Genomic DNA, 27,488 nt, shown 5'->3' with positions numbered 1-27,488 from the left:
GGGAAGTTATGGGGGGGAAGCCATTGTAATCCATAAGCTGTACTTTGGAAATTTATATTCATTAAATAAAAGTTTAAAAAAATAATTACCTGAAAGTGTAACTTTTAGATTAGGCCCACTTGAAGAACAGTGGAGGCAGGTCACCTAGGATAGACAGCCCTTTGGACTTTGGAAATAGAAGGCTCACTGCACAGAATTGAGAATTACCCTTCCCCACTATCCCCCCTTCCCCAACCTGTTGAAAAATTACAAGTTTGGCAGAGTTCCCATGCACCTACCTAATGACTGAAGCCTCAGAGCTGACTGCACATTGAGGATCAATTTCACTATGGGATCAGATGGCCCATTAAAGAGTGAGTTGGTCTTCTAGATGGTGTGTATGCATGGGTGGGTAAAGTGTGTTGCCATGATGAGCTCACACTGAGTTATGAATCAACCAGTGCACTTTGGTACAGGGAATAGCTGGGACTTGGAACACACCTATCCATGCCAACAAGGATGCCCATTCTCACAATTGTTATTCAATATAGTTGAGGAAGTTTGAGTTAGAACCATTTAGCAAGTAAAAGCAATCAAAGGGGTACAGAAGGAAAAAGAGAAATCATCCCTGTTTATTGATGACATGTTCCTTTATGTATCAAAACCCAAACAATCTACTAAAACACTATTATTGGCAAAGTTACAAGATGTAAATTCAACAGCATTCTTATAGATCAACAACCATCTGCATGAAAAAGAACTTGTGAAATAAATCCCACTCACAATAGCACAAAAACATTTTCAATACCTTGAGACAAATATAACCAAGGATGCCAAATTCCTATATAATGAAAATCATGACATATTAATGAAAGAAATAGAAGAAGGCACACACTAAAAGGAAAAATTTCCCATGGTCCTCAACTGGAAGAATTAATATCAAAGTGCCCAAAGAAACCAAAGCAATTTACAGATTGAATACAATCCCAAACAAAATTCCAAGGATATTTTTCATAGAACTAGAAAAAAATTTCTAAAATTCATGTGGAGACACAAAAGGTCCCAAACACCCAAAGCAATTCTTAAACAATAAGAAAAAAATAAAAGCCAGAGGCATCACAATAGAAATTTCAAGACATATTCAATGACTACTATAATCTAAACAGCCTAGCATAAAAATAGACATGTAGACTATTGGAACATAATAGAAACACCAAAAATTAAATCAGGCATCTATAAGCAATTAAATTTTGATAAATGAACTAAAATCATTCACTGAAGAAAGGACAATCTGTTCAACAAATCATGTTGGAAAAAAGAATTTCCACTTGCAGAAGCTTGAAACAAAACACCTACCTTAACCATATACAAAAATAAACTCAAAATGCATCAAATATCTAAACTTAAGAATTGAAAACATCAAATAGAAGAAAATGTTGCAAGACAGTGGTCTAGGCATAGCCTTCTTTGGTAAGACCATATTAAGCACAGAGACTAAAACCAAAACTAGGGGCCGGCATCGTGGTGCACTAGGTTAATCCTCCGCCTGCAGCACCAGCATCCCATATGGGTGCCGGGTTCTAGTCCTGGTTGCTCCTCTTCCAGTCCAGCTCTCTGCTGTGGCCTGGGAAAGCAGTGGAGGATGGCCCAGGTGCTTGGGCCCTGCACCCGCATGGGAGACCAGGAGGAAGGACCTGGCTTCTGGTTTCGGATCGGCACAGCGCTGGCCGTGGTGGCCATTTGGGGAGTGAACCAAATGAAGGGAGACCTTCTCTCTGTCTCTCTTTCTCACTGTGTATAACTTTACCTGTCAAATAAATAAATAAAAGTCTTTTAAAAAAAAGCAAAACTAAATAGGGTTAAACCAGGCTAAGAAATTTCTGCACAGCAAAGGAAACCAACAAAATTAAGAGGCAACAGAAAGAATGGGGTAAATATTTACAAACTATGCATCTGATGAAGGATTGATATTCAAAATATATAAGGAATGCAAGAAAATCCACAAAATCAAAACAAACAATCCAGTTAAGAAATGGGCAAAGGACGTTTTTCAAAGGTGAAATGTAAGTGGCCAACTGTCATATAAAAAAATGCCCAGCATCACTAGCAATCAGGGAAATGCAAATAATGAGTTCCTGTCCCAGTCCCAGCTGCTCCACTTGGGATCCATCTCCTCACTATGGCCTAGGAAAGCCGTTGAAGATGGCCCAGGTCCTAGTGCCTTTGTACCCCTGTGGGGGACCTGGAGGAAGCATCTGGCTTCTGGCTTTGGATCAGCGCAGCTCTGGTCGTTGCAGCCAACTGAGGAGTGAACCAGCAGATGGAAGACCTCTCTTTCTCTCTCTCTGCCTTTTCTCTGCGTGTAACTCTGACTTTCAAATACATAAATAAATCTTTAAAAAAAAGTTCACTGAAGTATCAACTCACTTCAGTTAGCATGGCTGTTATCCAAATTTCAAAAAACAACAAATGTTAGTGAGATTGTGGAGAAAAAGTACCATAATACCCTGTTGATGGGAATAGGCATTCATACAGCCATTATGGAAAATAGTATGGAGATCCCTCAGAAAACTAAAAATGGATTTACCGTAAGTCATAGTTATCTGACTTGTGGGAATAACCCAAACAAAATGAAATCAGCATATGAAAAAGGTACCTACATTCCCATATTTATAGCAGCTGAATTTACATTAGGAAAAATATTCATTCACTGATGATTGGATGAAGAAAATATGCTGTACATACATGATGGGATATTACTCATCCATAAAAAAGATGAAATCCTGACATTTGAAGTAAATTCAATGCAACTGGAGATCATTACACTAAGAGAAACAAGGTAGACCAAAAAAGACAAATATCACAAACTTTCTCTTATTTTTAGACAATATATACCGTATGGATGTCAGATCTTTTGTCATATAGTTATAAATTTTGCTTCCCTGAACCATACCATGTATATGACAATCTACCCTCTTTCCCCATATATAATCATTGTCATAAATCCCTCACTTTGTGATATTAATGCCTCTATTTTTATGAAAAATAATACATATGGGTATGTATATAATATGTGTAAATAGTATGTTTATGTATATAATGTCTGCATCTGATGTGAATGCTGTAAAATGTTTAAAAGTATTATTCTTTAAGCTAAAAATTATTAAAAAATAAATACTATATCTTCTCTTTAACTTGCAAATTGTGTCTTTTTTTTCATCAGAAAGAGAGCAAAATTTTAATGGAAACTTTGGTAGTAAAAGCAATCAGACTGGAGTTGCCTAATTTTCCCTAATTTGTACCTTGCTCTCCTTTTTTAAAACTGGAAAACTCTCCTGACAAGCCTATTGGATTAGAATGAATCTGGTTTGTAAGAGGTAGAACTGATTTAATCTTTCATTTGGTACCTGGTAACTCTTGACTTAACATAGCTTGCATCTGCAAAATCCCATCAATTTGAGATAATATATTTATTTGGGATGGATTATCATTGATAAACGAATAAAGAAATCAATGATTAAATTAATCAATAAGCTTGCCACATTCTTAATATGCAGGAAAGCTGTAGCTTTAATCACATCTATTCTTGTTGATCATGTTATGCTTTTTGGAGTATTGATCCCTATTAAATAGATTTCAGATCATCTTAATACATCTTCTATAAACATGAACTCAGCCAGGAGTCCAGAAGGGACAGGTGAACAGAAACAGCAGCAGCTTCCAGGTTCAGGTTAAGACCTAATGAAAACTATTAGACTCCAGGTTTGGCTGGTATGAGACTGCCATATGCAATCCCTTTTAGAGGGGCCTCAGAAATATCTTTTAGACAGTGTGATTTTGATCAATACATTCTGATATATTCCAGGATCAATTAACACCCTGTTGCTTGAAAGCTAAGCCCCAAACCAGAAGTCAGTAATATGAGCTCCAGGTTCAGGTTAATGTTTTGATGTAAAGCCAGCACCACTCCAAATATAGTCGAGGTGACTCAAGCACCTGCTTATGTGGTTTGAACATGATTTGGTTCCTGCACTCAGGCAGTTGTTTAAATTCCAAAGTCATGGTGTAAGAGTAATTAGGTGGTGGGCCTTATATCATAATCACTGATATTGTGCTCTGAAAGGTTAGTTATTGGGAAAGAGTTGGCTATATAATCTTAGTCTGACATAGCCACTCCCCACTCCTGGTTCAACATGTGGTTGTTCTTCCATTACCAGCCTCCCAACTCTTCAGATTGTCAAGCAATGGGTCCCACTGGACCTTAGATTGAATTACCATAGCAACGCCGAAATAATCCCACTTTGTTGAGTAGTTTCTTTTTTTTTTTTCTTTTTTTTTTGACAGGCAGAGTGGACAGTGAGAGAGAGAGACAGAGAGAAAGGTCTTCCTTTGCCATTGGTTCACCCTCCAGTGGCCGCCGCGGCCAGCGCACCGCGCTGATCTGATGGCAGGAGCCAGGTACTTCTCCTGGTCTCCCATGGGGTGCAGGGCCCAAGGACTTGGGCCATCCTCCACTGCACTCCCTGGCCACAGCAGAGAGCTGGCCTGGAAGAGGGGCAACCGGGACAAAATCCGGCGCCCCCGGTGTGCCGGCGCCACAAGGCGGAGGATTAGCCTAGTGAGCTGCGGCGCCGGCGAGTAGTTTCACTTAAGTATTTTACTGTGGGAATTCAAAACTGATTGATATACTTCCCTTTGTTTTCAGTTTAGAGAGGAAAGATCTTGCAAGTACTCAAGAATATTTATGGATTCTATATTCATTAACAAAATAATAGGAGTTTGGAGTCTGAGAGAGACTCTACTCTGGTATTCAGACAAATGAAATTGACAATTCACAATTCAGCTAAGAAAATTACAAGGACATCACCTTTCTACAACCATGAAAAAAGATTCATCTTGTACCAGTTTAGTAACCCTGCAAAGAAATCCTGGTCTGAGACCATGACACAAGCCTCCTGCTCTAGGGTACTCACCTGTCTCTTCTTCACTCACCCTCATCTATCCAAATTATTGCTGCCCTTCAACCCTCATCTAAAATGCCACACCCTCCGCATGGCTTCACCTAAAGAAAGAAGGCTAAGCATTGAATGAGTCTTTCTTTACTGAACCTCATAAAATCATGTTGTAATACTCTTGTGGTGATTTTTACTGTTTTAAATGAAATTTGAGTAACTTACTCAATTTCTTAATCTGTTGGAGTGGTGTCTGAAGACAGATAGAGGCATACAGAATTCCAGCTCTTTTCTCTATAGAACAACTTAACTTTCTGAAAGCCTGTTTCTTCATTTGGAAAAGGAAGATAGCTAGGGTAGGTAGGCAAATATTTTTGAAGATTAAAAACATAACATATGTAATTATTTAGTAGAGTTTCAATTGCAATTTTTACTAGTACTTTCTCAAACTCCTTGTATGAGTTGAATTCAACTTCTCATTAGGAAACTACCTATTTTCTCCATAATGAAAATTTAAAAAGAAAAATTTTATCCAGAATATATAAGGATATGTACTTAAAAATAAAAAATATCAAAAGTATAAAAGTTCTTTCTTCTATCAAAACAATTCCCAAACATATAGCTACCATTTTAATGACGATTCAGATATTGTAAAATGGATTTTTTTTCCTCATTCTGGGCAGGCCACATACAGTTTCGTTCAACTTAGCAGTTTCACCCCATTATGTTTCATTACACACTATGATGTGTCAAATACAAAAACACTTCACTGACTTGCTGATGAAAATTTAACGTGTCATTTATGTACCTATTTCTAGTTCTTAAAATGGTTTCCCAGGCTGAAATAATATGGTAAATAAATGTGATGTAACTATGTGCTTTGAAGTTTTAAAAGGAAAATAAAAAGAACAGAATGGCTATTCAGAACCATTATTGACGCTTGCAAGTCATATGTCTTAATTTACAGAGGACATGGGTGTGTGGGAGGCTGCCTAACTAGAACATTTTGAAGGGCAGGCGAAACATCTTACTTAAAAACATCAACTTATCGACTTATAGTATTACCGTTCAGATGAAAATCACCTTTTGGATTTTGGGAAATCCATATGAGCATTTAAATTTCCATGAGTGATAAAATTTTTATCTTCAACCAACTAAATTTATTGATTAAGCTTTACTGCCAGCTTAGTATTGGCCAAAAAAGAGATTCAAAATAGGCAAAGATGAGAATCAAGAAAAACCTTCTGAAAAATAGAAGAAAAAACATGTAAATAAATGAATAGTAAAACTTACCTCAGAACATCTTAGTATTGTCTACAGTATGAAAGCAATTTGTCACCTTGTCAGTCCACATTGGCTACTCTTGCCATCATTAACCAACATATACACACATTACTTTTAACAAATTATGTTGTGTAATATGACTGAGAAATAGGTAAAATAGATCTGATGTGTTTTGTTCAATATTAAGAGTTATTGATGGCCGGCGCCGTGGCTCACTAGGCTAATCCTCCGCCTTGCGGCGCTGGCACACTGGGTTCTATTGCCGGTCCGGGCGCCGGATTCTGTCCAGATTGCCCCTCTTCCAGGCCAGCTCTCTGCTGTGGCCAGGGAGTGCAGTGGAGGATGGCCCAAGTCCTTGGGCCCTGCACCCCATGGGAGACCAGGAGAAGTACCTGGCTCCTGCCATCGGATCAGCGCGGTGCGCTGGCCGCGGCGGCCACTGGAGGGTGAACCAACAGCAAAGGAAGACCTTTCTCTCTGTCTCTCTCTCTCACTGTCCACTCTGCCTGTCAAAAAAAAAAAAAAAAAAAAAAGAGTTATTGAAGGATCTTAATTTTTATATATTAGATAAAAGAGCTCATTATACAGAATTCTCCTGCCTTCAATCCTGAAATGATGCTGTTAGTCTTTATATTTTAGTGATACTGAATGAATGGAATCAGTGTGGTAAGTTATTTTGCCAAAATTTAATTTATTTTAATTTTTTGATCTTGAGCAACTCAGTTAAACTCTATTAAGCTCTCAGCTTCACTACCTCTAAAGCATGGGAGTAAAAAGTTAATATTTTTTGATTATTTAACAGGATGGTACAGTAGTTTTTAGATGGTAGATAGGGCAACATAGAAATTAACCTATAATCATTTTATTGATTCAATTGCATGTTGATTTCCCATGATATTTGTTTTATGTTACCCTTAATAGGTCTTTATTACATTACTATATCCAATAAGAGGATTGCAGGGCTAGAAAGAAGATGTGAACATTGGACTTATTTCTTTATTGAGCAATTATTAAGATTTAATCAAGAACTGTTTAAATTAATTATTATATAGTTACCTGTAGATTTATCTCATCTCATCATTAGATAATTAGGTATATTATTTCATATTGATGGTGATGTGTCTAAGTTGATTTTTTAAAAGATTTTTAAATATATTTGAAAGGCAGAATCAGAGAGAGAAGAGACAGAGAGAGATTTTCCATCTGCTGGTTCACTCCCCAAATGGTTTCAATGACAAGGTCTGAAGCCAGGAGACAGGAGCTTCTTCCAGGTCTCCTGTGTAGATGAAGGGGCCCCAAGTATTTGGGCAATTCTTCACTGCTTTTCCAGGAGCATTATAGGGAGCTGATTTGGAAGTGGAGTAGCTAGGACTCCAACCAGTGCCCATATGGGATGCCAGCATTGCAGGCAACAACTTAACCTGCTATGTCACAGTGCCAGTCCCTAAGTTGATCTTTTAAGTATTTCACCTATTTAAATCTCATATCTTTGTCACTATTAACAAACCACAATCAGTTTCTCATATATATATATATATGAGAAACTGATTGTGGTTTGTTAATATATATATATATCTTTTTTTTCCCTAATCCAAAAACTTTTTATCACTTCCATCCCTCCCAGGCTCTAGTAATCAACATTCTATGTTAAAATTGAATTTAAAAATTTTATTTTAGCTCCCACATATAAGTGACAACATGTAGTATTTGTCTTTCTGTGTCTGGCTTATTATCTCAATATAATTCCCTCCAGTTCCATGTTTTGCTGCAAAAGATAGGGTTTCATTCTTTTTTGTAGCTGGACAGTATTCCATTATGTTTATATGCCACATATTCTGTGTATATTTATTCAATTATGAACTCTGTGGTTAATTCCACATTTTGGCTATTGTGGAAAGTTCTATAAACATGGTGGTATAGATATCTGTTTGATAAACTGAGTTGATATCTTTTAGGACTATACTCAGTAGTGGGATTACTGGAACATATGGCATTGTTTTAAGAAATTTCATCGCTAGTTTTTTTTTTTTTAAGAAATTTTCATATAGTTTTCCACAGTGACTACATTTATAAGAGTTCCCTTGGACCACCACTGTAACATAGAAGGTTAAGCCTCCACCTGCAATGCTGGCATCCCCTATGGGTGCCAGTTCCAGTGTCAGCTCCACTTCCAATCCAGCTCCCTGCTGATGCACTTGGGAAAGCAGTGGATGATAACCCAAGTTCTTGGGCCCCTGCACCGTATGGGAGACCCAGAGGAAGCTCCTAGCTCCTGTCTTCAGATTGGCCTAACTGCAGCCTTTGGACCATTTGGGGAATGAACCAGTGTATGGAAGATTCTCTCTCTCTCTCTCTCTCTCTCTCTCTCTCTCTCTCTCCTTCTCCCTCTCTTTCCCCCTCTCCCTCTCCTTCTCTCTCTCCCTCTCCCTCTCCCTCCCTCTCTTTCTCTACCTATCTCTGTCTTTCAAATAAACAAACACATCTTTTTTAAAAAAATATTTGTTTATTTGTTTGAAAGGCAGAGTTACCGAGAGGCAGACAGAGGGTGACAGAGACCTGTTGGTTCACTCCCCAAATAGCTGCAACAGCCGGAGCTGATCTGATCTGAAGCCAAGAACCAGGAGTGTCTTCCAGGTCTCCCACATGGGTGCAGGGGCCCAAGGACTTGTGCCATATTCCAATGCTTTCCCAGGCCATAGCAGAGACCTGGATTAGGAGTGGAGCAGCTTGGATTGAACCTATTGAGCCTATATGGGATGCCGGCGCTTCAGGTGGCTGCTTTACTAGCTATGCCACAGTGCCAACCCCAACAATTTTTTAAATAAGAAGATAGTTCCCTTTTTTCCACATCCTTGTCAGCACTTAATATTCTCTGTCTTTTCAATAATAGCTATTCATACAGGGGTGAGGTGATATCTCACTGTGCTTTTGATCTCATTTCCCTGATGGCGAGTGACAGTGAGCAGTTTTTCATAAATTTCTTGGTCATTTATATTTTGTCTTTGGAGAATTTTCTATTCAGATCCTTTGCCCACTTCTCAACAGGCTTTTACATTATTGATTTTTTATGAGTTGCTGATATATAATGGATATTAGTCTTTGTCAGAAAGTAGCTGGCAAATATTTTCTACCATTCTGTCAGATGTCTCTTCACTCCATTAATTTCTTGCTTTCGCTGTGCAGAAACTTCTGAGTTTGATCTAATCCCATTTGTAGTTTTTTGTTGTTTTTGCACTTTGAGATCTTATCCAAGAAGTCATCACTACATCAATGTCTTGAATTGTTTTCTCTATTTTTTCATATTTTCTTGTAGCAATTTCAGTTTCTGCTGTTACATTTTGATCTTTGAAACATCTTTACTTAACTTTCGTATATGATGAGAATTATGGACCCACTTCTATTTTTCTACACTTATATGTCCCTAAGTCTGTGTTAAATTAATAATAGAATTTAATCAATAAAGAAATCCTTTCATTTCTGGATTTCAGCAGGAACTATATTTTATACTGATTATTTCAGTAAAATATTTCTATACTTTTCTCTTGAAATCTCATCATATTTACAAATACCTTCAGCCAAAAGCAATTCATTTCTCATCTGATGTGGTAGACCCTGTTTGTCCCCAAATGGTCACTACCATCTTTATCCAGGAAAATATCACTGCTCCATAACTCCTTGAGGATATGACTTAATTTCACAAAGACTGCACTTTTATAGAATCATATTTCTATTGATTCTCTTCTCCCAATGCCTTGATCTTTGATCTTCTTATAGCACTGCCCTCATCTTTCAAGTGTATGGCATAACCCATCTCTCCCTCAGTGAGTCTGCCAGCTCCTTTCTTTCAGTCTCAAGTTCACCTGTGAAATAGATGATATTGCAGTTGAAAGGAGTATTGTTCTAAACACATGTGTGCTTTACTTCAGATGATGTTGTGGACTATCATGTTGCAAATATTTTCCTTAGGGAAAACATATATTAAACTTTGAGTTACCTCACAATTCATTCAGTCTAGTATACTTTCTAGTGCTGAGATCCTACTGTTGAACTTTTTTAAGAAGTATCTGCGGGGCCTGTGCTGTGGTGCAGTGGGTTAATGCCCTGGCTTGAAGCGCCAGCATCCCATATGGGTGCCGGTTAGGGACCTGAATGCTCCACCTCTGATTCAGCTCTCTGCTATAGCCTGGAAAAGCAGTAGAAGATGGCCCAAGGCCTTGGGCCCCTGCACCCACATGGGTGACCTGGAAGAAGCTCCTGGCTCCTGACTTCAGATCAGCGCAGTTCCAGCCCTTGTGGCCAATTGGGGAGTGAACAATCAGATGGAAGATCTCTCTCTCTCTCTCTGCCTCTTCTCTCTCTCTATGTAACTCTGACTTTCAAATAAATATATTTTTTTAAAAAAAGAAGTGTCTGTCTTCTTGTTGTTTCTATCTGTGTCTCTCACCACGTGTTCATGGTTTCAGTCCTGCACAAGTCTCCCTGACATGCTTTCTTCAACAGTGGTCTTTTATCGGGTACCAAATAGACCCAAGCTTTCTAGAACTAGTCCATTATTAACAGACTTTTGATATTTGTCCCATGTCAACCTCCATTCTAGCTTGCAACAGCAGAGTTACATTTGATTTAAATCTGGGTAATATAGTAGGATATTATAAAAACCTATATCTTCTTTTAATTATTCCCTGACGTCTCGCCATACCTTCCACAATGTTCCTCTTATTGAGCTTATTTTTATTTATTTATTTTTTGACAGGCAGAGTGGACAGTGTGAGAGAGAGAGAGAGAGAGAGAGAGACAGAGACAGAGGGAAAGGTCTTCCTTTTTGCCATTGGTTCACCCTCCAATGGCCACCGCGGCTGGCGCACTGTGGCCAGCGCACCACGCTGATCCGAGGCCAAGAGCCAGGTGCTTCTCCAAGAACTTGGGCCATCCTCCACTGCACTCCCGGGCCATAGCAGAGAGCTGGCCTGGAAGAGGGGCAACCGGGACAGAATCCGGCACCCCGACTGGGACTAGAACCCGGTGTGCCAGCGCCACAGGCGGAGGATTAGCCTAGTGAGCCGCGGCGCCAGCGAGCTTATTTCTTTTCACTATTCCCTTTTTCCAAATGCATGATTATCAATGTCACCATTCCCAATTCCTTTCAATTAACTTATTATTTACTGTTTGGATCTGTCTTTCTCTGTCAGGAACTGGGAAGGGCTGCTGTTACTGATTGTGAAAGTGGGTTACCTTGTTTATAAACTAGAAAATTAGCCACCACAATATCATGTGCATAATCGGAAGGCACCAGAGAGAAATGATTGTCATTCACAGCCTAGAAAGATGCATGAGTGTTAGGGTCCCCCATCCCTCCATGTTTCACAGCTGTGCAGAGTGACCAGGTGAATGCTACTCTCATTATAGGTTTGATTTACATTTGCAGAAATTCAAGTTCAGAAAAGCCCTGTATTTCATACAGGGACTATTAAGAAACTATTTAAACTTTTTCCCAAGGAGAAATACTACCTTTATTATACTTGACATAAACAAATTTGACCTCTACTCAAGGGGGATTCACTATCAACGTCTCACAAACTGCTACATAACATTCTTGTGATGGTAGTATGAATCTACAAAGGCATTAGCAATGTCTTTGCTCAAAACATGTGTAGAAATTAAGGCTAAAATAAAATAATTATTTTGCTCAACAGATGTATAGAAATGAATGACCAAGTGAAGAATTTTCTAGAGTATCTCCACAGTTTTCTTTTCTTAAAATGTTGAAATAAAGGGGAAGTAGTAATTATTAACCTTGTACTCCTCCACAATGTTGTTCTTTGATTATACACACAAACACACATACACACATATGTATACATTTATATACATGCATACATGTATGTATATATAATCTCCAAATGTCTAGAAGCTGAAACAGTTATGATTTTTAACAAAGTCAGGAAGAGAAGCTTAGGCAGTTTGGTTTGTTGTGTTTCTTTTAAATATTTTTCATTGTGTTACCAAAAAATGACTTATTTTAGCATCTACCCTCTTCACGCATTTGCTTTTAATTATATTTATTTGTAAGGCAAAATGTCATAAAGAGATGTTTTTCATCTGGTGGTTCACTCCCCAAATGATCACAGCACACAGCACACCGCACCTAGCGTTGGGCCAGGTCATAGCCAGGAACTAAGAACTCATTGCAGGTCACCCATTTGTGTGACAGGGACCCAACAATTTAATCTACTACGTGCTGCATCTGGGAGTGTACATTAACTGGAAACTGGAGTTGGGAACAGAGCTGAGGCACACAGACATTTCAATGTGTGATGTGAGTATCCCAAGAAACAGCTTAACCACTGAACCCAATTTGTATGACCCTTCACACATTATGAAATACACAGTGAAATAGTATTAAATAAAAGCATAATGTTGTATAGCAGATCTATGTACCTAATACACTGTACATAGCTGAATTTTTTTATTTATTTGATAGGTAGAGTTATAGATAGTGTGAGAGAGAGAGAGAGAGAGAGAGAGATCTTTCTTCCATTGGTTCACTCCCCAAATGGCCGCTATAGCCGTCGCTGTGCTGATCCAAAGCCAGGAGCCAGTTGCTTCCTCCTGGTCTCCCATGTGGGTACAGAGGCCCAAGCACTTGGGCCATCCTCCACTGCCCTCCTGGGCACAGCAGAAAGCTGGACTGGAAGAGGAGCAACCGGGACTAGAACCCGGTGCCCACATGGGATGCTGGCACTGGAGGTGGAGGATTAACCAAGTGAGCCACAGTGCTGGTCCCCATAGCTGAAATTTTCATCCATTTGAACAGTCACACCACACTCCCATCCATCCTTCCCTCACCCCTCCTGACAATCACCATTCCTCTCTCTCATTCTCCGAAGCTGTCTATGATAGTGCTTCAACTACTTGGAATCATGCAATGCTTGTCGTTCTGTGAGTCATTTAGCATAATGTTCTGCAGTTTTATGTATGTTATCTTAAATGGCAGAATTTCCTTCTTTTTAAAGACTGAATCATATTTCATTCATCTGTCAGGAGATATTTAAGTTGTTTTCATGTCTTTGATACTGTGAAAATGTTATAATAAACATGAGAATACAGATTATATCTTCAAGATCATGATTTGATTGTTTTGGGTAAATACCCAGAAATGTGATTACTGGATCTTTTGGAAGTCATATTTTCAGTTGTTTAATGAATCTCCATTACTGTTTTCCACAGTGCCTGCATCAGTTTCTATTCTTTCCATTGGCGTCCAATGGTTCCAACTTCATAAGTCCTTACCAACATTTGCTTTCCTTATTTTTCTTTTGTATTAGCAATCCTAATAAACTGGAGGCTTTGAATTTCATTTTCCTCTTATTAATGATGCCAGATGTCTTTTCATAAATCTATTAGATGTTGTGTGTCTTCTTTGGACAAATGTTTGTGGTTACTTTTTCATTTTGTTGTCTGTTTTGTTGTTGAGAAGATTTTTACCAAAATGTAGCACTCCTTCTGGATGTCTGATTGTGTTACCTGTGATGCTTTCAGGTAAGAAGGCTTGATATGAGAGAAGTGAAAATTTTCTTTCCCATTTCAGTCCAGTTATTTTTTGATTTCTTTCTTTTTATTCTGACTTAAACCTTATTATTTTTTTCCTTTTAACTTGGGGGCTTTATTAGTTCTATTTCTAGTTTTCCTGACATAACGTTAAGTTGTATATTCAAGATTATCTTTCTTTTTTTTAATTTAGACATTTATTACCATAAATTCCCCATTTTACTACAATTTCAGCTGTGTCCTTTAACTTTCAGTCTGATATATTTTTGTTTTTGCTTATCTCAAGATATTTTCTATTTGATCTTTAGATTTCTCCTTTAATCTGGTGATTGCTAAGTATGTATTGTTTCCTGTTTAGTTACCTATGAGTTATCCAGTTTTCCTTCTGTGTTGATTTTTAACTCCGTTTAATTGAAAGATATTCAGTATGATTTTCAATTTTGATAAATTTTTCCAGGCTTAATTTGTACCCTAACATACTGTCTCTCCTGGAAAATGATATTATTTAACAAGAATATATATTTTTCTGATGTCAGTTGAAATATCGTATATGTCTGTTAAGTCCCTTTGTATTGCATTGTTGCTCAAGTCTAGTGCTTCCTCTTTGACTTTCTTCTCAGTTTAGCCATTATTTAAAGTGGGATATTGCAGTATCTTACTAGTATCAAACTTGTGTACATTTCTTCCTTCACAACTGTCAGTGCATTTTGGCCCTCACACTGTTGTTAGAACAGGGTTTTGTGGGAGATTTAGACCTGAGACTGCCTGGTCTGTCATCTTTCTGATGCTGTTCTTCAGAATCATATTTTGAACATAAATGTCATCACAGCTCCATGGTCTTTCCTAACCATTATTCAAGTATTGTAATATTAGTTACAAGCTAACAATGGTGCCTGAAATCATTGTTTCACTTCCTCTGCTTCTTTGTTGAGGTTTGTTTCTTTTGTTTATGTTTTTATTTTTTCTCCCTGGAGTCTTTTTCTCAGATGTACCTTGAAAAAGAACTGACATTCATACAAACACCTATGACAAGTAATAGAGGAAATGAACCAGACTTCTTATTGCAAAGTCTGGGTGTTCACTCATTCCCATTATCTTAGAACTTAAAGGTTTCAGAGTAATCATTTCTGGTGAATGTATTTAACTAAATGACAATTCGTTTCTAAAGGAATGTGGAATGGATCAGTAGAATGGAAATCTTTAAATTAATTTCCAGTTATAACACATGCTTTTCAATGTGTAGTGCTTTTTAATTCAATGCTTTACTGCACCCCAGGTACCGCTAAGTCATTTGGATTCCACGTCTCTCACCATAGGAGTCATCTTCCGATATGGCATTCTTGTTTTCTTTGCAAAGGGTTGATATTGTGATTGGAGAGACAAGGGCTACCTCTTTGAGTATATCTATCCCAAACTTTACTACATAGAAATCCTAAGAGTACTGAAAAGCCTATTTTCTTGTGAAAGGTGTTTTGAGTTGGCCTGATGATGAACATTTATGTGCTCTGAATCACACAAATTGTACTAAAATATGTATGCTTACATACCCGATGTTTCATTCACTTATATCTAATGGAGAGTATGTTTTGTGTTACAAAGCAGATATAAATGACCACATTGTAAACAAATCTAGAAAACACATCCTTGACTTAATTATGCAATAAGCAAAGATCTTTTCAGCTAAAATGTTTGAATAGGTGTGGGCTCTTCCTGCAAGTCCCACACTGTGGATGGTGCAGCAATGACATTCTTTGCCAAGAAGCACTGGAGACAGTTTTGGTGAACATGTCTGTTAATTAACGGTCGGGCACAAGCTTTTATAGGGCGGGAAAAGGGGAGTAGCTAGCTCAGGGTAGCAACACCAGTTCTACAGGATAAAACAGATATTGACACCTCTGTGCTTCTTCAGTCAGTTTGAAGGTCACCCACCTTATGTAGCCTTCCAAGTGGTCTTATGGGTCGGGACCACACCCTGGAGCTATTTACCTAGTACAAAGTCCTTCAACATGAAGTGGCGGTGGAGGAAATGTGCCTGGGGCCCCTGCCACCTGCTGGCAGTCAGGTCATGGGTGGGTCTCAGTGTGCTGAGTCCCTAACCAGGGTTTCCCCCAGGGGGCATGGTGTGCCATGCCATCTTGCCTTCCAGCATAGGCAAGGCAGGCAGTCTTCCAGCCAGGCACAGGGTCACCCACAAGTAGGACTTAACGAATATTCGCTATATTGCCATAACTTTTATGTCAACTAATTATCTAATTGTCCTCAACATAATAGAGTCTGCTTGGAATGACTGTAGTGCTAAAAATGAAATCAATGAAAAGACAATAACAGGTGCCTCTTTCCAAAAACAACTGCTTAAAATATTATATTCCATTTTCTTTTTAAATTATATATATATATTTTAAAAAAATTGAAAGCAAGACTTGTTAAATGAATCATCATTCTCAATTCTCCAAATGTCTAGAGGAGAATGAAAAAATTTACTTTGAGATGAATGGGTAAAATAGGAAGCTGTAATCCCTCCACATATGAGGAAGAATCTATTAAAGGTGGAATGGGAAGGTATTATAAAATTCCAACTATGTTTTATTTCTTTGTTTTGTTACATTTGGTTTTTACTAAACACTGGATAAGGATAGATATTTCAAGCAAATGCAGTTAAGATGGGATTTGGAATGACCACATCCCATAGCAGAGTGACTGGGTTTGAGTTCTGCCTCTGCTTCTGATCCATCTTCCTGCTAATATGCAACCTGGGAAGTAGCAGGCAATGGCTCAGGTATATGTGTCACTGCCATCCATCTGTATTGATTTTTGGGTTATCAGTTTTGGCCTGCATGAAATGTAGACATTCTAGGAATGAACCAGCAATGAAGAAATCTTTCTCTCTCTCTCTCTTACATAAAATAAATAAAAATAAATAAAAATGAAATCTATGAGGCCATTGTTCATTTTGTGTGGACACCAGAGTACCAAAGTATACTCAGAGGATTTATAGTTGTCACTTCAAATTTGAAAGTACTCACACAGTAAGAGTTTCACACAGAGATGTATGTCATTAATAGGAAATTGTCACATCACTTTGAAACTAGAAAAGCTAAAGCTTAGAGGATAGGTGTTAAGTACAAACTGTCTTACACAAGTAGGCAAAGGAAAATAAAAAAATAGGTGATCAGTAAAAAGACTCAATAAAATATATTTATACAGATTGAATGATCCTATATTAAAGATAATCTCCTTTAAGCCATTTATTTCCAGATGTAGATATTTGATGCAATAACATGTACAGGAATGAGAAGCTTTTACAACACATTGACATGCAAATAGTTAGTTTCCTGACGAGTAACACCATAAATAATAAAGGAGTTTTAAAAGTAAGGCAAACATACCAATATCATTCAAAAACTTCACACACTGAGTAACTATCATCTATAGGTAATATACCTAGCAAGTATGGTCAAACTTCTGATTTTAAATATACAAATATTTCATTGATTTTACTTGTTTTATCATATCATAATCTATTTCCTAATATCTTGAATAGCAAACAGATAATTTATCATATTTTTCTATGTATCTCTAATGGTAAATCATTTTCTCCTATTTAACATTTAGGCAGTAATTGCTGTAATACTGGAATTAATAAAATAAGCTATTTGATTTCTTTGTTGATAATATTCACATTGACATTTGACATTATAACCCAAATAGAAGTAGTCATTGAGAAAATTTCACAAGTCAGATTACACATACAATGATTATCATATAATTTTTATATAATATATAGCATAATCATATATAACATGTTAAAAGATTTTAATAGACATAAATATAATTTATATATAACTACATATAAATATTAAAATCTGATGTAACACTTAAAAGGAAAATTAAAAAAAAAGCAGGAGCATGGGGGAGTGGGATTGAGAGAGGAAAAGAGAGTAGTGTTAGAAGTATCATTATGATCTTAAAACAGTATATATGAAATACATGAAATTCATCCCCATTGTATAAATAAGAGAAAATATGTTTAAAATAAACATATCCTTTGACTTAAAAAAATAAAAAGACAGTTACTGAGAGAGAGAGAGAAAGAGATCTTCCATCCACTGTTTTATTCCCCAATGCCTAAGACAGCTGGTGCTGGACCAGGCTGAAGTCAAGAGCCTAAAACTCCCTCTTAGCATCTCACATGGGTGGTGAGGACCCAAGTACTTGGGATGATATCTGCTGACTCCCCGGTGTGATAGCAAGAAATTGGATGGGAAGCAGGAAGTAGAAAGTCCAGGACTTGATCCCAGGAACTTCAATATGTGATGTAGGTATCCTAAGTAGAAGCTTAAACCACTGAGCCACAGTGCCTTCCCATAATATACATTTAAATACTTCTGGAAGAAGCAGAAATGCTTTCTCATCTCCCCAGATTTTAATGGATTTAAATAAATTATATTTTGACATCAATTATATTTAATTTTTTTGTTGAATTATATTTATTTGAAAGACAAAAGACAGCTCTCAGTTGCTAGTTTATGCCTCAGGCTAGAATCAGAACTGAGAGTCAGAAACTCAATGCAGGTTTTCCACATGGGTGTTAGTGGCCCATGTATTTGAGCTATCACCACTGCCTCTGTGGGTGTGCATTAGATGGGAACTGGAATTGGGGAGCAATCCTGGAGTCAAATCAAGGCATTCTCCTATGGAATGTGAGTATCCCAAGTGGCACTTCAACTGCCAGGCCAAATACCTGCTCTATACTTCCTTCGACATAAGCTGTTCCCTGTAAAGCCTTTGAATGTCATGTGTTACATATGAGTTTGGCTAAACAAGCTTTCAGATTTCATGGAGCATTGCATATTGCACAACTAATGAAACAGAAAAAAATTGAAATTGTGAACTTAACCTTTCATCAGAGATATATCAATATTCATCAGATTCCCAGAAGCAGGGATGGATTTGTAATAAAAGGATCTACATTTATATGAGTAAAAATTTGCTAATACTTATTCCAAGTTCTCATGTATTTGCTTGAAGTTGGAGGTAAGGAACACTATTTATTGTTTTCATGGGACATATTTAAGTATTTTAATGCATCATTAACCTTTATAGCCATAAATAAGACTTATTTGAAAGCTATTTAAAAATAGAGATTTTATGCTCTGCCTACTGAAGTTATGAGTTTTGAAGTCTCTACATTTGTCAAAATGAAAGTGAAAATGCATTCATTGAACAATCTCTCAAAGACAACTTGATTTCATTGGATGTTACTTATCTAATGTATTCAAATACACATAGCAGCACTTGGAGCCATGTTAGTCCAAAAAGGATTTGAAAGTGATGTGGTCACTAAAATGTTAAAAATGGAGTGATATTTTTGATTGTTATCTCCCATTCAATGGGAAAAATGTGGCTGTTCTGATGATTCATTCCTCATTTGAACAAAAAATGCCATTGTTAACAAACATTTCCCTAACTGGAGAAACAGATTTTTTAATGTAAATTCTTTGAGAGTGGTGATATTAACTCCAATTATAAAAGGGGAAGGATTGAGTTCTTGATTTGATGTATTCTAACTTTGCACAGGAAATGTCACATCTTGTGGTGCCTACTATGGGCATTAGTCACCAAAGTACTCTACACAGGTATGGGCTCGAACTGCCTTTATTCTGTGGTGACCATGCTCTTAATTTCTAATCTCAAGTCAACTGAAATATTGAAATCTGTATCAAAAATGACTGTTAAGCTAAGTCTTCACAACATCAGTGTAATAGCATTTTGGAAGCTGTATTTTCAGTGAAGTGAGGGAGAGGTAACTCAAGATGCCTTGAGAAAGGGGATAACCGTCAGTGATGGAGTCTTTCTGGCTTGCAATTCCATTTTTTTTTTAAGATTTATTTATTTGAAAGTTGGAGTTACACAGAGAGAAGGAGGGGAGAGAGAGAAAGAGAGAGAGAGATCTTATAGATGCTGGCTCACTCCCCAATGGATGCAGTGGATGTAATGGCCAGGGCTGGGCCAGGCCAAAGCCAGAAGCTTTGAACTCCATCTGGGTCTCCCACATTAGTAGAAGGGTCCCAGTTATTTTGGCCACCTCTTGCTGCTTTCCAAGTGCATTAACATGGAGCTGGATTAGAGGTGGAACAGCTGGGACTGGAATCATCGCTCATATGGAATATCAGCATTGCAGGCAGCAGCTTACCCTGCAGTAGCACAGTGCCAACCCTACTGATAATTTTTATTGCTGGATTTAATCTTTCTATATTTTAACTATACTTTTAAACATTCAGGCACTATGCCTAATCAAAAACAGCCAAGCAAATGGACTTGATGGCACTAGATCAAATTCCTTGGTCCAAAATTCCATAATCCCAGTGAAAATTTAAAGACATCATATAAGAAAATGTTATTAAAGCCTATAGTTATGGCGCTCAGCCCTCTGCCTCTCTGCTGAGTCGCCCACCTGGTCTGGCTAGGCGTAATCTCTGCACTCAACCATGTAACCTCGCTCCTTCCCCCACCCAGTCCGAGCAACTGGGCACTCTCTCTCAGGTCCTGTCTGGAGAGGTGCCCATCCATTCTTACGGATGTCCCTTCCCTAATAAACTTTGCTACTTTTACCTCCCACTACTCTCTGTCTCACACCTGAATTCTTTCTTGTGCGAAGACAAGAACCCTGCAATTTCTCCAGTAACATTTTTGGAAACCACGAAGGGATTTTGAGAAGACATCGGAGACTAAAAGCTGTCGAACTCCAAATGATCATCAGACAAGACTTCCAGCCCATTCCACTGGATGACCTGAGCAGCCCTCTGGACCGAGCAGGACAGTCTTTTCAAGGCCACTGTCACACACCATAAGACAGATAGCAAGAGGAAATACCCAAAACCCCCTCGACGCCCACATGCCAGCTTTGAAGAAGTTACAGAAAACGGATCTCCATCCATAATCCCAAAGAAGAATTTTGGGTATTGCCTCTTGAGGGGGGAATGTTAGGTAGGAAGTCAGTTATGAGCTTATGTGTGTTCGACATAAAGGTCTAAAGAGAAGACATCTATGACCAGCATATGCTGCATCTCAAAGTCATCCTGATGGTGTTTCAGGGGCAGCCCAGTATTCACATCCTGCCCTGCCTGACCCCTTCCACCTGATATCTCTCAGGTGTAGGCCAATATCTGCATTTCAAATACCCTGCTCTGGATCCCCATTCTCTAGGGGGTCCTGCCCACCCTTCCTCCTGGCTGATAACATTTGCATCCATAAAGTCCTTTGTTTCAGACCTTCAAGAGAAAACTCAGAAGTTTTTCTATTTACATCCAAAAAGCTCTTTGTTCCAAGGGGAACAGAGGTGGGGAAGCCAGACCCATCTCCTTAAAAACCCCCGGCTTCAACCGGACTGCGTGCTCAGCCCTCTGCCTCTCTGCTGGTCTGGCCATGTAACCTCGCTCCTTCCCCCCCCACCCCAGTCCGAGCGACTGGGCACTCTCTCTCTCAGGTCCTGTCTGGAGAGGTGCCCATCTGTTCTTACGGATGTCCCTTCCGTAATAAACTTTGCTACTTTTACCTCCCACAAAAAAAAAAAAAAAAAAAAAAAAAAAAAAAAAGCCTATAGTCACATTAGTGAATTTACGTTAGATGTTAGGCAAGCATGAAATGTAATTATAGAGGTGGCATTTAAAATTATTAATAGAATAGGGCTGGTGCCGTGGCTCAATAGGCTAATCCTCTGCCTTGCGGTGCTGGCACACCGGGTTCTAGTCCCGGTCGGGGCGCCGGATTCTGTCCCGGTTGCCCCTCTTCCAGGCCAGCTCTCTGCTATGGCCAGGGAGTGCAGTGGAGGATGGCCCAGGTGCTTGGGCCCTGCACCCCATGGGAGACCAGGAAAAGCACCTGGATCCTGGCTCCTGCCATCGGATCAGTGCGGTGCGCCGGCTGCAGCGGCGGCCATTGGAGGGTGAACCAACGGCAAAGGAAGACCTTTCTCTCTCTGTCTCTCTCTCACTGTCCACTCTGCCTGTAAAAAAAAAATAAATAAAATAAAAAAAATAAAATTATTAATAGAATAGAGATGTTTCCTTAAAAAGTCAGTAAACATTTATAGTGAATCATGTCAAACTCTAATCTTAGTTTGTTTATATTTTTGATAATAAAAGCATATTATTTATTTTAAAGATTTATGTATTTATTTGAAAAGCAGAGTTACAGAGAGGCAGAGGCAGAGAGAGAGAGGTCTTCCATCCACTAGTTCACTCCCTAAATGGCTACAAGAGTAGGAGCTGCGCCAATCCAAAGCCAGGAGCCAGAAGCATCCTCCAGGTCTCACACACATGCGCAGGGTTCCAAAGACTTGGGCCATCTTCCAGCGCTTTTCCAGGCAATAGCAGAGAGCTGGATTGGAAGTGGAGCAGCCGGGTCTTGAATCTGCACCCACATGTGACGCCGGCACTGCAGGCAGTGGCCCTATCTGCTACACTACAGTGCCAGCCCCCAAAGTGTACTTATTTAACAGTGTTTTCATTAATTTACATTATCCGAGTCAATGTGGTTGATTATCAGTGTGTTTTGGCAAAGGACACATTCAGGGAAACACCATTCTCAAGGGCTGAAATCACTTAATAATTTTTAAGAGATTTGATCAAATGTCACTCAGTTATCATGCATTTTACCCATTGAAAATGAACAGTTCATCAAATTTTATTATAGTCACATAATTGTGCAACCATCATTATACTTTTAGAGCACTTTCATCACTTTCAAAAGTGGTCAAGTGCACTTTAGCTGTTATTCCCTTTTATCCCCATTGCAGTAGAAATGGTCCATATTCTACTTATTCTAGATAGTGAATATAAATGATTTTATAAAATCTGAAGTTCTATTTCATTTTTTTGCATTTCTTTTTTATTTATGTTGCTTTTCAAAATTTTTTATCAGTTTTTTTAAGTAGATACAATTCTAAGAATATAATAGTATTCTCTTCTTTTAACCCTCTGTCCCTCTCCCTTTATTTCATTTTTATTTATTTATTTTTTTGGAGATAACATCATTTAAATTTACGTTACAGTAAAAAATGATTAATACATCACAAAGTAATAAGTTTAATGAAAAAAAAAACCCAAAAGACGCTAGTTTAGTGGGAATATAGACAATGGCTACAAAGAATAATTGAATGGAAAAATAACTATTTCACCCATAAAGAGTAAATTTTAAAATAGTCACAAATCATTAATACTATAGTAGTACAAAATTTTTAGCCATTGGCTTGACAAAGGTATAAAACATAGTTTTACAAAACTATATTTGCAGCAATGCTGATATGCACAAAATTCATTACTAGTGATCATTTAGAAGACTAGCAGTTGATGTAAATGTTCTGTTAATTTTTAAATTTCTTTTGTAATATTTGTGGGGAACAGTTTGATAATTCAATGCACACATACAACATATAATGATGAAATCAGAATAGCTAGAGTCTCCATCTCAAACATTGTTTTGAAAAAAATTAACTCAAAATAACTGTAAATATTTATTGAGTATAGGATGATATTTCATTACATGTGTGTTATTCCTTTTTATGACTATAAAATATTTCATTAAGAACATGCATTTCTCTATTAAAACTTTTAATGAACATTTAGATTATCTCTGGGTTTTTGGTTACCATGAGTAATGGTCTTATGAACCTCTCATGTACAAGCTTATGTTTGAGTACTAGTTATCATTCCTTTTGGGTATACACCCAAGAACTGAGTTACTCAGTCATATATTAACTTTGCATTTAATATGGAAGAATCACAGACTATCTTCCAAAGTGGCTTCATCATTTTATATTACCAGTAGTAGATTTGTTTTAGGGTTATGTTTCTCTACCTTTTTGCCCATATCACTAACCACCCTAGTAAGACCAAGATGTGATTTTGTTACCATTTTTTTGATGTCTGAATGTGAGTGGTCAGATGATTTAATAGACAGTTAGGTTGGTCCCAGCAGAAAATGAAGAAAGGGGAGTCCGTCTAAGAGTATACAAAACGCTTGCCTTCTCCCAAATTTATCTTTAGCAAGGTCAAAGTGCCTATCCCACTCCTTGGGAGCTTATGATCTTATCATGAAAATAGCAAGAGTGGTGATTCCATCTTTTGGATGTTTTTTGTCTTGTCATAGGCAAGCTAGACAGAACAAACATTTTCAGAATGTATATTATAGTATATAGAAGCATAATTTATATAGCATATTATTTGTATCTTGCCATTTTTTGAGCCTGTCTGTTAATTCTACTAGGTTAATGGATTCACTAGGACCTTAGATTAGATTACTTTTCTGTCTGCATCAGGTTATTTTAATTTTTAGCCTAATAGCCTGTCAAGATTGTATATCCTTAGTATTACATGACTGAATTAAAAAAAAATAGATTCAAATCAAATTAGATGCTGTTTACTGGACATACTTGTTAGATTCAGAGACACAAATAGATTCAGCTGAGTGGATGGAAAAAATGCAAGAGGTGTGCATGTTTGGCACAGTGTTGGAGATGCCTCTTGAATACTGTCATCACATATCAGAGTACTTGAAGTCCTAGCTCCAGCTTCCTACTAGTACACATCCTGGGTGTCAGCAACAGATGGTTCAAATGCTTGATTCTCTGCCACCCTTGTGAGAGAGCTGGAAATTCCATGCTCCTAGCTTCAGCCTCTGTTGGGCATGTGGGAATAAATCAGCATCTCTCTCTCGCTTGCTCTCTCTCTCTCTCTCTGCCTCTCCTTTCTGTAATTCTGCCTTTCAAATAAATAAGTAAATCTTTAAATGTATGGAAACAGTGCATCTCTAATGTACAAGGAAGAAAGGGAACACGTCAAAAAATTAAGAGAATGTTTAGAGTTGAAAGAAAATAAAAATATTATATATTGAATCTTATGGAGGGAAGATAGAACAGTATTTATATGAAAATACATAGCAGCCAGTGCCGCAGCTCAATAGGCTAATCCTCCGCCTGTGGCGCTGGCACACTGGGTTCTAGTCCCAGTCAGCGCACCAGATTCTGTCCCGGTTGCCCCTCTTCCAGGACAGCTCTCTGCTGTGGCCCGGGAGTGCAGTGGAGGATGGCCCAAGTGCTTGGGCCCTGCACCCCCATGGAAAACCAGGAGAAGCACCTGGCTCCTGGCTTTGGCTCAGCACGGTGCGCCGGCCGCGGTGCACCTGTGTCAGCGCGCCGGCCACAGCGGCCATTGGAGGGTGAACCAAGGGCAAAAGGAAGATATTTCTCTCTGTCTCTCTCTCTCACTGTCCACTCTGCCTGTCAAAAAAAAAAAAAAAAAAAAAAAAAAGAAAGAAAAAGAAAATACATACCTAAAAACCCCTAAAATAAAAACAAACATCTCAAATCAACAATGTAACCTTTCAGCTTAAAAACCCAAATATTTTAAATGGAATAAATACAAATAAAACACAAAGACTACATACATTACAGAAAACTAGAAAGAAAAAGACAATGGAGAAAATAATAATGACCAAAAGTTTATTTTTAAACCTTTGTCAAAATAGACAAATTCTTAGCTAGACTGACCAAACAATATAAAAGAATAAAGAAAGACAAAACTGCTAAAATCATGAATAAAAGAAACATTTTTACTGACCATATAAGAATGACCATAGCATCTATAATAGACCAATATTTCTTATGAATACATACACAAAAATTCTCAAATTACTGTAATCAAAATACATATAGAAAATCATACATACCAAAATTAATATCATGACTCAGTGGCATCTACTCCAGGAATGGCAGAATCTGGAAACAGTGTCAGTTTTATGCTATGTCAATAGGAAGAAGACAAAACAAAAACTTGGCCAGTTATTAGAAGGAAAGCATTTGACAAAATCCTATATTCTATTGTGTGAAAAACCTCAATAAACTTACTTAAAATGTATATATGAAAACACACCATTAAAACATATTTAATAGTAAAATGTTTTCTATAATTAGGAATAGTTATTATTTATCATATTATTATATTACATTATTTATTATATTATTATATTATATTATATATAATTTATATTATTATTACTATAATTTGGAAGTTATTTATTTTAGCATTATATTATATTGTGTCATTTATTACATTATTATTATTTATTTATTTCCTTAATGGTTGCATTAGGATTTACCTTACAATATCAGAATCTACTTCAGAGTTTTACTAATTCGAATCCAGTGAGAAAATGATACTCCTGTATCACATTATCATTTCTATTCTTTGGAAAATGACTTGTAGACATATTTATCAGATACTTATGTGAACATATGTGATATATAGTATGCGTATAAAAATATATAATATAAAATAAATATAAAAAGAGAGAGCAATAATGTCTTAGTGATAGTTTTGAAATTTTTATGGCATACTTCATGAAAGATGAGGGATTTTGTATGTCTATAAATTTCAGACAGGTGCAAGAATTGGCTAGTTAGGAGGAAAGTTTGGAAGCTGTGATGCTAGAAATGTTTAAAGGATTTGTACAGAAAAATAGGTACAACTCACCCTGGACATGGCCTTGTTCCTGAAGAGAATTACCATACGTGCTTATATTCTAGGCAAGTTCCTGTTCCTGTGTGTTCAGCAGCTATTCTAAAGTCAATGGGGAAACCTCCAATAACTTAACAAAGCTTGACCATATTATATGTGACAGTGAATCAGATCTGAAGGTAATTTTAAAATTATCCTTTAGGGCTCAGCCAGATTCTTAACATTGTATCTATAATATTTCTTTCTAATGGTTCCAGCTAATTATTTTTAAACTTGAAAAATTATAAATGCCAAAGATTATATTGCTAATTTTACAGAAATTTATGAACCGATATGAGGAATATTGTGAGAAAATTCCTAAGTTCCCCTTTAGATGACTGTGGCCAACCAGATCTTAAAATCCAAAAGTAAATGGCATTCAAGCAAGTGAGGTATATTTATAATGTTTATTAATTAGAAATTCTTAGAAATTACTTAATCAAAGGATATTTTTGCTGACTACCACTGTTCCTTAGATCTTAGTTTAAGACACACTAGCTTAAATTTTTATTCTTAAAATGTTCAATTGTCACTCTCTACCTGCTTAGTAATCTTTATGTAATAAATAGGGGTGGTCCTCCTTTAAAGTTGAGTGAGTTAACATGACACATTTGGCAATAAAGGCAGGTGCTAACTTCAAAAGGCTATTATGGTTTTAGTATAGTGCTTTCAACTGGTTCCACTGGATTAATTTTTGATGGATTCTAGTAGCAACTGACTGAACCAAAGTAACTCTTCAAATTTGCTGGCATCTCACTTGATTCATTATTGATTAGCTTCCTTACCTCTTAGGCTTTCCATCTCAAAACATCTCTGCTTCACTCGCCTCATCAGTTGCCTTGTTCAATAATTCCTGATGTTCCTAAATGATTTCAGCCACCTCTTTAAATCAACGTTCTGGTGGATTTGAAAGGTTTGGATTTGTCATGGATACTTGGTATTTTTCCTCATTTACAAATATTTGATGTTATAAAGCTATTTAGTCAATGTTAATGTTAATGACATTATCTTCTCACAGAAATATATACAAAATTCAATAGTTATTGGCTAACCATTAGTTTTATTATCATTTTATTTACGTGATTTCATATTCATCAAAATGTCACCTAGGAAAAAAGATATATTAATATAAAAGGCAAAATATAACCAATAAAATGATATCTTTGCATGT

General features: G+C 37.3%; 1 long non-coding RNA gene across 2 annotated transcripts in view; it reads left to right on the top strand.

The window, feature by feature from the left end:
* The window catches only part of LOC138848809 (uncharacterized), a 276,973-nt gene that overhangs the window by 209,866 nt on the left and 39,619 nt on the right, over positions 1-27,488 (top strand). Inside the window, exon 1 of one of the 2 annotated variants that reach the window (XR_011386908.1) lies at positions 25,935-26,457. The exons of the other annotated variant lie outside the window; for it this stretch is intronic. This is a non-coding gene — a long non-coding RNA (uncharacterized lncRNA). Of the gene's footprint in view, positions 1-25,934; positions 26,458-27,488 lie in introns of those variants that run through there. 2 annotated transcript variants of the gene reach the window in all.

The sequence above is a fragment of the Oryctolagus cuniculus genome, chromosome 2 (genome assembly GCF_964237555.1).
Source record: "Oryctolagus cuniculus chromosome 2, mOryCun1.1, whole genome shotgun sequence".
NCBI lineage: Eukaryota > Metazoa > Chordata > Mammalia > Lagomorpha > Leporidae > Oryctolagus > Oryctolagus cuniculus.
The sequence above is the reverse complement of the archived record's forward strand: the minus strand, read 5'-3'. Positions and strand labels throughout refer to the sequence as shown.